Source organism: Triticum aestivum, chromosome 4A (assembly GCF_018294505.1).
Source record: "Triticum aestivum cultivar Chinese Spring chromosome 4A, IWGSC CS RefSeq v2.1, whole genome shotgun sequence".
NCBI lineage: Eukaryota > Viridiplantae > Streptophyta > Magnoliopsida > Poales > Poaceae > Triticum > Triticum aestivum.
Window position 1 is genome coordinate 562,386,584 of NC_057803.1, and position 12,532 is coordinate 562,399,115.

General features: G+C 51.6%; 1 long non-coding RNA gene across 2 annotated transcripts; it reads right to left on the minus strand.

Annotated features, from left to right (window-relative positions):
* Positions 1-6,604: 6,604 nt before the first annotated feature.
* On the minus strand, positions 6,605-8,753 carry LOC123082313 (uncharacterized). 2 transcript variants are annotated; one of them, XR_006439006.1, is made up of 3 exons: positions 8,420-8,753; positions 8,174-8,312; positions 7,329-7,750 (listed from the first exon to the last, which is right to left on the minus strand). It is a non-coding gene; the product is annotated as an uncharacterized lncRNA (long non-coding RNA). The 2 variants fall into 2 exon arrangements; XR_006439005.1 differs by having other exon boundaries at positions 6,605-8,312.
* Between the last annotated feature and the right edge of the window lie 3,779 nt (positions 8,754-12,532).

Below are 12,532 nucleotides of genomic sequence, written 5' to 3' on the forward strand. Positions count from 1 at the left end.
ATTACTCACATCAATATTTTATTTTTTTTACAAGGTTGACGAGAAACGACATTTAATCCACCTACATCTCTAATAGGTAAAGATGGGTCCTAATCCCACCCGAGAATGTGTAGATTGAGTACGTTGTCCATGCTGTGCCCCATTCCGAGACAAAATTTCGGCAGCACCTCCCCGCTGTTCTCCAAATACACGTCTCGGCAAAATGCCGAGAGAATGTGCATCTGGAGAACAACAGGGAGGCGCCGCCGAAATCCTGTCTCGGAATGGGGTAGAGCATGAACAATGTACCCAATCTACACATCCTCGGGCTGTCCGTGGAAAGCGCTGGACAATCCGAAAGAGCTGCGGTGATAAATATGCAATTGAATGCATATTTATTGATGCAACCCTTTCAGACGGGAGACCTAGGTTACGCGACTTGATGTGAAAATTTAATCTAGTGACATGAAAAAAAGTGGACGAGGTCATGGAATTGTTGCTCACCCTCCGATGTAGAGGATGCAGTCGATCAAAGGAGGGACGATCGTGGACCAACACCTCCAACATCGACGGTCACTCCACGAAGATGGAACACCACAAATCCTGTTAACTCGACCAAGTGAAAAAACATTAGGTCTTCACCTCACATTAACCATTTGGCACAACATTATGAATCGACATGAAACAACATGTCAAATTGTAAAAAAAAATCTTTATTCAGTATTTTAGAAACCAAGTGCCTCGATTTGCTTCTTATATATGAATCAACATGACCAAAACACTAACTTGACCAATGTTCATCCATCTATCACAAACTTTCCCAACATCTAATTCATCTATATTCACAAACTTAGTAAAAACTATCTAGTATGTATCTAAATACCTAATAAAACTACACAAAACTATCTAGTATGTATTTAAATATCCATCCATCTATCTATTCATCTAGCATCCATCCATCTATCTAGCATCTATCTAAGCCAGCATGAACACGAGCAACGGCAACAACGGTTTGTGGGAGGGGTGCTCACTGGGGCTGGGGGGAAAGGCGGCATCCGGCGGTGGAGGGAGGTGCTCACTAGGGCTCGAGGGCACGGCTGTGGACAAGCAGGGCCGGCCGAAGCCGCGCCCACGCGTGCTCGTCGGGGCGGCCTGCGGGCTCCGGGAGGCCGAGCCAGGGGCGGGGAGCCCTGCGACCGGCGGTGGCGCGAGACGGGGTCGGCGCGGGGCTGGTGGACGACGGCGGTGTGGGGTCGGGGTGGGGTTGGGGGAGGCCGGGGCGGGGTCGGCGCGGGAAGGGTGGACGGCGGCGGCCCAAGGGGGCGGAGAGGGTTGGGGTGGAGGCTGGGAGGGGCGCGGGCGGCGGCGGCGGGCGGCGGGGAGCGGTGCAGGTGGAGCGGGTGGCGGGGAGCGGCGGCGGGTGGCGGTCGATGGACGATGCGGGTCGAGGCGGCGGGGTGCAGCTAGCAAGAGGAGGCTGCGGGTGTGGGAGAGAACGAGTGGAGGAGGGGTGGCCGCGAGTGGATAAGGCGCCCTATGCTGACGGCTTAGCCGTCGGCATACATAAAACATGCCACGTGGCATATATGCCGACGGCTAAGCTGTAGGCATAGGTATATTTCTTTTTTTATGCAACAACACTATTCTTTTTCTAAAAAAGGTTGTGTTTCCACTATGTTAATTACACACTAGCCTTCCTATACCCTCCGTGAAGGGGGTGTCCGTGACGGCGCCGTCCGTGTGAGGGGGGTGCCGGAGGGCGCGAGGTCAGGGCGGCACTGAGGCCGAGCAGGAGAGGCCGGAGGGCGCATGTTCAGGGCAGCGTGGACCGGCCTGGAGAGGTGGCAGGGCGGACGGAGGGTGGTGGTGGGGTGAGGGTATGAATAGACTGGTGGCGGCAGGGGGCGCGGGTAGGGGGAGGGTGGGCGAGATGGGGAATGAGTGTGGAGGAGGCCGGCGGCGGCGGCGTCCGTGAGTGGGGCCACACCACGGAGACGCATGCCGCCTCTTTGGACATGCCCCACGTTGTGTAAAAAACTCATGATTTTATCGCGATCCTAGTATTTAATAATATTCACGTCGCACCGTTACCACAGAACGTCAACTACTGTGTCATCGTCGTCCGTGAGGGGGGCCACACCCCGGACACGTGTGCCGCCTCTTCGGACATGCCACAACACCACCCCGCATGTATGAGGGGCCGATGCGACGCTCCGCTGGCATTGCTACCCCAGGGCCCCCGTCCCGCCTAACCCTGGAGCGGTTGACCACGAATTTTAGCCCTTTGACTTTCCACGATCGGACTTTGACGAGTGGACCTCTCCACCCGGTTGTGTCAGGTCAGCACAGAGGGACACCTGGGAGCAACATCCGGGCCAAACCCACAGCTACATCCCCTCCGTGTAGACCCGACGCATCCGTTTCCCCCCTCCAGGTGCCGGCGGCGGCGCCGTCCGTGAGGGGGCCAGGTCCTGGAGACGCATGCCGCCTCTTCGGACATGCCACAACACCACCCCGCATGTATGAGGGGCCGGTGCGATGCTCCGGTGGCATTGCTACCCCGTAGGGCCCCCGTCCCGCCTAACCCTGGAGCGTTTGACCACGGGAACTAGCCCTTTGACTTTGCACGGACGGGCTTTGACCAGCGGACCTCCCCGTCCGATTGTGTTAGGTCAGCCCATAGGAACACTTTGGAGCAACATCCGGGCCAGACCCACAGCAAGATCCCCTCCGTGTAGACCCGACGCGTCCGTTTCCCCCCTCCAGGTGCCGGCCGCGGCGCCCTCCGTGAGAGGGGGCACACCCCGGACACGCGTGCCGGGCGTTTGCAACCGCCACAACACTTCTAGACTTGTGAGAGGCCGCCTACGCAAGATTTTGCGGCATGCTAGCCCCCAGAGGCCGCCGGCCACAGTCGTAGACGCGCGAAGGGCAATCCGCGTAGAGGGAATTTTTTGGATACTTCTCCATCACCAAAAATTATGAAAAAATACCATTGTTCCTATAGCACATGTGCCCACGTCATGCAAAAAAACTCATGATTTTATCGCACTCCGAGTATTTAATAATATTCACGCTGCATCGTTATCGCAGAACGTCTACTTCCGTGTCATCACCGTCCGTGAGCGGGGGCCATGCCCCGGAGACGCGTGCCGCCTCTTCGGACATGCCATCACACCACCCCGCATGTATGAGGGCCCGGTGCGATGCTCCGGTGGCATTGCTACCCCCAGGGCCCCCGTCCTGCCTAACCCTGTAGCGTTTGACCACGGGATCTAGCCCTTTGATTTTGCATGGACGGGCTTTGACCAGCGGACCTCCCCGCCCGGTTGTGTTAGGTCAGCCCATAGGAACACTTTGGAGCAACAACCGAGCCAGACCCACAGCAAGATCCCCTCCGTGTAGACCCGACGCGTCCGTTTCCCCCCTCTAGGTGTCGGCGGCGGCGCCGTCCGTGAGGGGGGGCACACCCCGGACACGCGTGTCGGGCGTTTGCAACCGCCACAACACTTCTAGACTTGTGAGAGGCCGCCTACACAAGATTTGGCGGCATGCTAGCCCCCGGAGGCCGCCGGCCACAGTCGTAGACGCGCGAAGGGCAATCCACGTAGAGGGAATTTTTTGGATACTTCTTCATCACCAAAAATTATGAAAAAATACCATCATTCCTATAGCACACGTGCCCACGTCGTGCAAAAAAAACTCATGATTTTATCGCGCTCCGAGTATTTAATAATATTCACGCCGCATCGTTACCGCAGAACGTCTACTACTGTATCATTGCCGTCCGTGAGGGGGGGCACGCCCCGGAGACGCGTGCCACCTCTTCGGACATGCCATCACACCACCCCGCATGTATGAGGGCCCGGTGCGATGCTCCAGTGGCATTGCTACCCCCCAGGGCCCCCGTCCCGCCTAACCCTGTAGCGTTTGACCACGGGATCTAGCTCTTTGACTTTGCACGGACGGGCTTTGACCAGTGGACCTCCCCACCCGATTATGTTAGGTCAGCCCATAGGAACACTTTGGAGCAACATCCGGGCCAGACCCACAGCAAGATCCCCTCAGTGTAGACCCGACACGTCAGTTTCCCCCCTCCAAGTGCAGGCGGCGGCGTTCGTGAGGGGGGGCACACCCCGGAGACGTGTGCCACCTCTTCGGACATGCCACCACACCACCCCGCATGTATGAGGGCCCGGTGCGACGCTCCGGTGGCATTGCTACCCCCCAGGGCCCCTGTCCCGCCCTAACCTGTAGCGTTTGACCACGGGATCTAGCCCTTTGACTTTGCACGGACGGGCTTTGACCAATGGACCTCCCCACCCGGTTGTGTTAGGTCAGCCCATAGGAACACTTTGGAGCAATATCCGGGCCAAACCCACAACAAGATCCCCTCCGTGTAGACCCGACGCGTCCGTTTCCCCCCTCCAAGTGCCGGCGGCGGCGCCGTCCGTGAGGGGGGAGCACACCACGGAGACGTGTACCGCCTCTTCGGACATGCCACCACACCACCCCGCATGTATGAGGGGCCGGCGTGATGCTCCAATGGCATTGCTACCCCCAGGGCCCCGTCCCGCCTAACCCTGGAGCGGTTGACCACGAGATCTAGCCCTTTGACTTCCCACGGATGGGCTTTGACCAGTGGGCCTCTCCACCCGGTTGTGTCAGGTCAGCACAGAGGGACACCTGGGAGCAACATCCGGGCCAAACCGGCTACATCCCCTCCGTGTAGACCCGACGCGTCCGTTTCCCCCCTCCAGGTGCCGGCTACGGCGCTGTCCGTGAGGGGGGCCACGTCCCGGAGAGGCGTGCCGCCTCTTCGGACATGCCACAACACCACCCGGTTGTGGTAGGTCATCCGATATATATATATATATATACACTTGGGAGCAAAGTCCCCTTCCTATAGACAGCGCGGTGCGGATCGATGACGTAGCATATATGCCGACGGCTGCCGTCGACGTAGGCCTTGGTCGGTGCGCTTTGGATCGATGACGTGGCGTTCGTATCTATGCCGACGGCCGACCGTCCCCGCCATCGGCATAAATCTGACGCCGTTAGCCGCCTATCAATGGCGTGGTCGCCGGGCCCGTAGCTATTTTGACAGCCGGTATATGCCGACGGCAGCTGTAGGCATAGATTCGTCTATGCCGACGGCCGTTCTTTGCCGACGGGGGTCGTCTGCGTACACTGGGATAGCCCGACGGCTGTTGTACGCCAACGGCCTGGGGCCAGCTGTCGGCATAGTCTGGATTAGGCCGACGGTAGCCGTCGGCATACTTGCGGCCATCGGCATCGAGCCCTGTTCCGGTAGTGCGCGCGTGAAGCACACCTCGGCCGGAGTGACGGGGGAGGAAGGACAGCCACAGCCCATTTAACACGGCCAGCGACCCGGGAGCGAACGGCTTCTCTAACAAAAAAAGGGACGCCCCGCTTCGCGTCGTGTGTTACTGTTTCAGGAACCATTGCACGGGCGGAGCAGGGACCAGCTGCCTTTGGCTAGGGGTAGGAGCGTCCTGCCTCCCTGCCTGCCTTATTTGTGGCGCGACGCCGACATCACAAAATGGTCGCTCTGCGGCTTCCTTCCAACCGTGACCAAAGGAATGATTGGCCGGCGATGCGTCTTGGTAGGCAAGGAAGAAAGCCTTTTAGCCCCTGTGACAGGCTTCATATGCTTGAAGAGCTTCTCTGAATTAAAGGATCTTTTATACTAGGGAAATTTTGTTTTTGCCTCCGAAGTATGGACGGAAATCTGCACCGTCAATATGTATGTGTGGTGAATGATTAATAACTACGTTTATATATATCTGTATGTAGTTCGTAATGAAATCTTTAGAAAGACTTATATATATGGGACGGAAGGAATATTTTAGACTTGCACCGTGACCTTGTCGATGAACATAATAAGCATCTCTTACCGCCATAGGAGGCAGAGAACATTTCAGTCAGACGTTCACATGCCCATGCATGTATGCCTGGTGAGATCGCAACCGCAGCGCATGGGCTAAGAGCATGGCCGGCGCCAGCCTCAAACGTCCAGACAGCCCACCCGGTTAATTATTGACCAGTCACAAAAGTCCGATCTACACGAGCGCTCAATTGGGCCTCAAACGCCCGGACTGATCGACACCTCTCATATCCAGTCAAATATGAGGTAGATATGGAGGCATCCGGGCGTGCCTATCACGTCGGACTGATGGGGGTCCCACGCGAAAACGCCCCAAAAAATGTTTAATTCTAAAAAATGTTTGGGATTTCCAAAAAGTTCTGAACTTTAAAACATTTTTCCTATGTTATTTTTTTAATAACAAACTGGTATGACTTGCTTGTTCCTCTTCTGCCAGCGTCATGCTCGGCTCATGTAATCTGCCACTCTACAAGTACAGTTGAGTTAATACCACTTTGTGTCCAGTGCTAGTCAATTGGATTCTGTGAAGAAATTAAGCAGTCCAATCATAAGAATAAAATCCACCCTGTAGTATCGCTAGTCGTCGGCGCGGGCAAAACTGCCCTCTGCGCCATTCATTTTGCGTTAAGCAACCTAAACCTTTTGTTTTCTTACAAACAAGGCCTATGATTTTGCGTTAAACGCCCCAAAGCAAGTTGGGGCAATTTTCAATTAAAATTTCGGCAGCATAACGCGTTGGGGAGGTTTTTTATTTCGAGCGCAAGTTGGGGCAACCACTACATGCCATTACAAGAATGCACACATTAAGAGGTCAATTTACACGTGAAGGAAAAATAGAAGCTCAACGTCTTCCCTCATGCAATATACAGCAACTACCTCTCATGGCATTCTACCACATCGTCAAAGCAACAAAAGAAAGCTCATTAAGCAATACCAAAGATAAAAAAAAAAGACAAGCCAAAGGGACGACACAAAATGTTGTAATAATACCACCAAAGAGATACCTAATAGAGCTAGCTAGTGTTCTAGAGTGCAGTTTGGTACCATCAAGATAGGCCAAGCTAGTGTCCGATTACTTGCGCATATCTGACCGCAAAAAAAGATGACAAATGAAAAAAAAAAGGAAACATTAACAAGCTTGTGTTAGAAGGCAACTGCAGTTGTAATGAATCTAGATAAAATCCTGGAATGTGAAAGCATTGCCTAAAAACAAGTATAATTTACACCCGCAAAAAAAGTGTCATTTAGACATTTAAAATTACTGAAGGACTTTTAATAAACCTTAATGAAGGGTCATAGTGATTAAACTTATTGTTTTCAGCTATGTTATGTTGTTGTAAAAGTTTTTGCAACCTTCATACATTTTCGGCTAGAAATTTCGGCAGCATAACGCATCGGAACGGAATGCACCCACAACAACACTACATTATTAGTGGAGGAATTCAACATTAAGAAAACATTCAAGAGATGATGTTTTGCAGGAACAAATACATTGCCTATATCAAGCAATCACTGTTGAATCAATACCAGACGTGTCATCTATCCAAGGTCCAACCATTTTCCTTCACTAAAATATAAAAGTGATTGACACATAAGTTGCACTACATCTCTAGATCAGCTGACTTAGACTTCTTTGCCGTGTCATCCTCACTGCAGAATGTGTATTGGGCCCAAGATTACTACTATAACCATTCAACCAGTCTTTTCCAAGAAATCTTTTGTCAATAGAGCAGGAAAAACACATACTGATGGAAGCAGTAGTAAATTCTTTGTGGCATCAACGTATATTGTTTATTTATAAGATCATCCAGCTCCGCTCATCTATATTTTCCTTTCCCTTTTCCGATGTATATATTACGTGGTCTATCACAGGATTCAGAGGACAAAACTAATTAGCTGGTTAGGTAAATACAAGGGGATGGAGAATTTGATCGAAACATAGATGATAGCAAGTTAAGTAGGAAATATGCTGATATAGGACCTGCACCATTTGTGCAATATAGAACAATAATGAACCGAGGTAATGAACCAAAGCAAGACCTAAAGAGATGCTTTTCAGACATCAATCACCACTAGAATTTGCATGCTGTATTTGAGGATCTGATTAATACTACATCTGCATGACACTACACTGTTGTGTTGTTTTACAACTATTGAAACTAGTACTGAATAAGTCTACAACTCTAAGATCAAGACATGTGGCAAATGCAAAAACATCTTTACCAATGCAAAGAAGGAAGCATTGGAAAACCGAAACAATGATGCATACATTACTTCCGTACTAACCTTTGCTTGTACTAGTTTGTGCTGAATCTTCCGAAACAAACACCCGTCGGCACCCTTGCAGGAACATACTCCATCCATATCTCGCCTAGTGTGCGGATTTTTCGCTGTTGTCCCGCGACTTGGTGTCAGCATCTCATCTCTGCCATCAAAAGGTTCACATACAAGTCAGCTCATCAGATCGACTGGTGCCATGTCATGATTTCCTTAAGGAAGGTTAGATTAGATCGAGAAAAGGTGTAGTCGTACAGTGCTAGGCAGCAACCACAACGATTATGGCCGGACGTGGCCGCTCGCCGAGACAGGAACTTGGTGCCGCTCACCGGCCGAGCAACCCTCGACATGTTGTGGGGAGAAACAAGGGGTGGTGGTGGTGGCGCTTGGTTGAAGGAACAGAGGAGGGGAACTTGTGGGGCACGAGCAACAGATCAAGGGTCAACACAGAGCAAAGGGCCGTACATTTATAGAGAAGACTTGGCCAACAACGAGCGTGCAGAGTCGTCGGATGGGATGGCGATCCGCGTGACGCGCGCGACAGCCAATGGATGGATGGAACCGGAGGGAGGAGGCGGAGCGATGGCAGCAATTGAACGAGGATGTGTGTGTGTGTGTGTTTTTTTTAGGATAAACGAGGATGTGTGTTGAAGAGTGCCTGATTACTAGGAGGCATCTGTGCTGGAGAATTAATGTAGTATTTGTTACGTTTCCTAACTAATAACTCCACCCCTCTAATAAAGCCAGGTAGGTAGGAGGTTTCCATGTATATTCTGGCTAAATATGATTGAGAATCACGACGGATCTCTATGATTTTTTTGCCAGGTGTCAAATCTCCCTGTTAATCCTTAATCCCCTCCCTTCTGTCCCCTAAAATAACAAACTTTGCATCTACGGATCAGTCATGCATGCACTTGAGTAGTACTAGATTATTAGAGAAGAGAACATCCCTTCTGTCCCCTAAAATAACAAACTTTGCATCTACGGATCAGTCATGCATGCACTTGAGTAGTACTCCCTCCATTCCAAAATATAGTGCGTTCGTGCTTCCCGAGATGCAACTTTGACCATAAATTTAGCCAACGAGACCAACTGCGGCGGGAGAAAAAATTATATAATTGAAAACTTCTTTCGAATACGAATTCACTGATATAATTTTTGCTCCCGCCGCAATCGGTCTTGATAGTTAAATTTACGGTCAAAGTTGAAACATATGGATAGAGAAAGCACTACATTATGGAATGGAGGGAGTACTAGATTATTAGAGAAGAGAACAAAGGCAAGAAAAAATCGATCACTTCACTTTGTACAAGATTCAATTAAAGGCTGTGCTCATAACAGGTTGTGCCGGCAGCTGGGGCTGAGTTGCCAAGGGAGAGGAAGGTTGTGCCGAGAACTAATATAGGACGATTTGTTACAAACTGGTGGGTAGTTTCATTTATCCTACTCCCTAGCTTGCAAAAACATCTTATATTATGAGAGACGGAGGGATTGGCAACTTAATTAGGATTGTGAATGAATCACGTTAGATCTTTGTGTTATTCCTACATAGAGTAGAGTGGAGTAAACTAGATAAAATGGATGACTTCAGTCGTACAAATTGTCGAGAGGTCGATAGCGAGCAGGTCGATGCCCACCCGGCCTCAAGATGCTCCAGCAGCGCCCCGCCGGCCTCGCCGTTCCTTCGGACAAGAACAAGAAGACCGGTTGCTTCCAACTGGTTGATGGTCACCTGCCAAATAATAGAATCCATCCTGTCAAGTACCGTGCTTGCTCAGTTACAAACATACAAACAAGCACCATCCAGTCAGTTTCTAATGGTACGTTTGAAAACACACACTTGCTTCTCAAAATTCATCATACACACCATGTATGCCATTCATAAGCCGCACACACGACTTCACCTGCTACATGTCTAATTTAATAAGCACTATTGAGGGAGTCCTGGATTCGGGGGTATCCGGACAGCCGGATTATATCCTTTGGCCGGACTGTTGGACTATAAAGATACAAGATTGAAGACTTCGTTCCGTGTTCGGATGGAACTCTCCTTGGCGTGGAAGGCAAACTTGGCAATACAGATATGTAGATCTCCTTTCTTGTAACCAACTCTGTGTAACCCTAACCCCCTCCGGTGTCTATATAAACCGGAGGGTTTAGTCCGTAGGACCAAGAACAACAATCATACCGTAGGATAGCTTCTAGGGTTTAGCCTCTACGATCTCATGGTAGATCAACTCTTGTAATACTCATGTCATCAAGATCAATCAAGCAGGAGTAGAGTTTTACCTCTATCGAGAGGGCCCGAATCTGGGTAAAAACATCGTGTCCCCCTCTCCTGTTACCATCCGTCTAGACGCATAGTTCGGGACCCCCTACCCGAGATCCGCCGGTTTTGACACCGACATTGGTGCTTTCATTGAGAGTCCTCTGTGTCGACATCGTTAGGCTTGATGGCTCCTTCGATCATCGATAGCGATGCAGTCCAGGGTGAGACTTTTCTCCCCGGACAGATCTTTGTATTCGTCGGCTTCGCACTGCGGGCCAACTCGCTTGGCCATTTGGAGCAGATCGAGAGTTACGCCCCTGGCCACCAGGTCAGGTTGGGAAGCTTAAACTACATGGCCGACATCCGCGGAGACTTGATCTTCGACGGATTCGAGCTCCTGCCGAGTGCGCCGCACAGTCACGATGAACATGATTTAGCTCTACCATCGGACGGTGTTCAGGAGATCGCACCAGCAATCGCTCCGACCCTCAGTTCGGAGCCAATTGCGCCATCCATTGGACGGGTGGATAGACCCCGCCACGGAGGCCGCATTCTCAGCGACGATCGAGCCAGGTATCGACCTTACCCTTCATGAGAGTCGTGACGCCAAACTGTCGGATTCTTCCCCGGCCACGGACTCCGAACCGCCTGCGCCCGTGCCTATCGAATCCGACTGGGCGCCGATCACGGAGTTCACCTCCGCGGATATCTTTCAGCACTCGCCCTTCTGCGACATACTGAACTCATTAAGGTCTCTCTCCTTGTCAGGAGAATCCTGGCCGAACTATGTCCGGCAGGATTGGGATGCGAATGACGAAGAAATCCGCCGCCCACCCACCACCCATTTAATAGCCATTGTCGATGATTTGACCGACATGCTCGACTTCGACTCCAAAGACATCGACGGTATGGACGACGATGCAGGAGACGAACAGGAACCACTGCCCACAGGGCACTGGACAGCCATCTCATCATATGATATATATATGATGGACACACCCAAAGAAGGCAATAGCGACGGGACAACGGAGGATGACCCCTCCAAGAAGCAACCCAAGCGACGACGTCAGCGGCGCCGCTCTAAGTCTCGCCAAGGCAAAAGCGGTGATACCGGCACAGGAGATAATAGCACTCCGGACAGTGCCGAAGATGACGACAATCCCCTCCAGCAAGATTTAGAGCAGGAGGATGGAGAAGCCAGCCCTCCTGAGAGAGCGGCAGATGGAGAGGCGAAGGATGATAATTACATGCCTCCCTCCGAAGACGAGGCAAGCCTCGACGATGATGAATTTGTCGTGCCTGAGGATCCCGTCGAGCAAGAGCGCTTCAAGCGCCGGCTTATAGCCACGGCAAAAAGCCTTAAGAAAAAGCAACAACAGCTTCGAGCTGATGAAGATTTGCTAGCTGACAGATGGACTGAAGTCCTTGCGGCCGAGGAATATGAACTCGAACGCCCCTCCAAGAGTTGCCCAAAGCGCAGGCTGCTACCCCGACTGGAGGAGGAAGCATTGAAACCTACATCTCCAGCGTATGACGCGGCTGATCGGCCACCTCGTGGCCGCGACAGAGCGGCATTTCAGCCAAAGGCCCAGCCCGCACCCCGGCGCCACTCAAATAAAAATGTCAAGGCACGGGGAAATACGCTAGACCTGCAAGACGTATTGGAGGGCAAAGCAAAACACGCAAGATCGATCTACGGATCACGAGGGCGCGCCACTACGCGAGACGATAACCGTCACGCCGGATACAGTAAAAGTAAATCCGACCGGGCCGAACATAGCGGACAAGACTAATATGAGCTGTGTCGTGATATAGCTCAGTATAGAGGCGCTGCACACCCTCTATGCTTTACAGACGAAGTAATGGATCACCAAATCCCAGAGGGTTTCAAACCCATAAATATCGAATCATACGATGGTACAACAGATCCTGCGATATGGATCGAGGACTTCCTCCTGCACATCCACATGGCCCGCGGTGACGATCTACACGCCATCAAATACCTCCCACTCAAACTCAAAGGACCAGCTCGGCATTGGCTGAACAGCTTGCCAGCAGAATCCATTGGCTGTTGGGAAGATCTGGAAGCCGCATTCCTC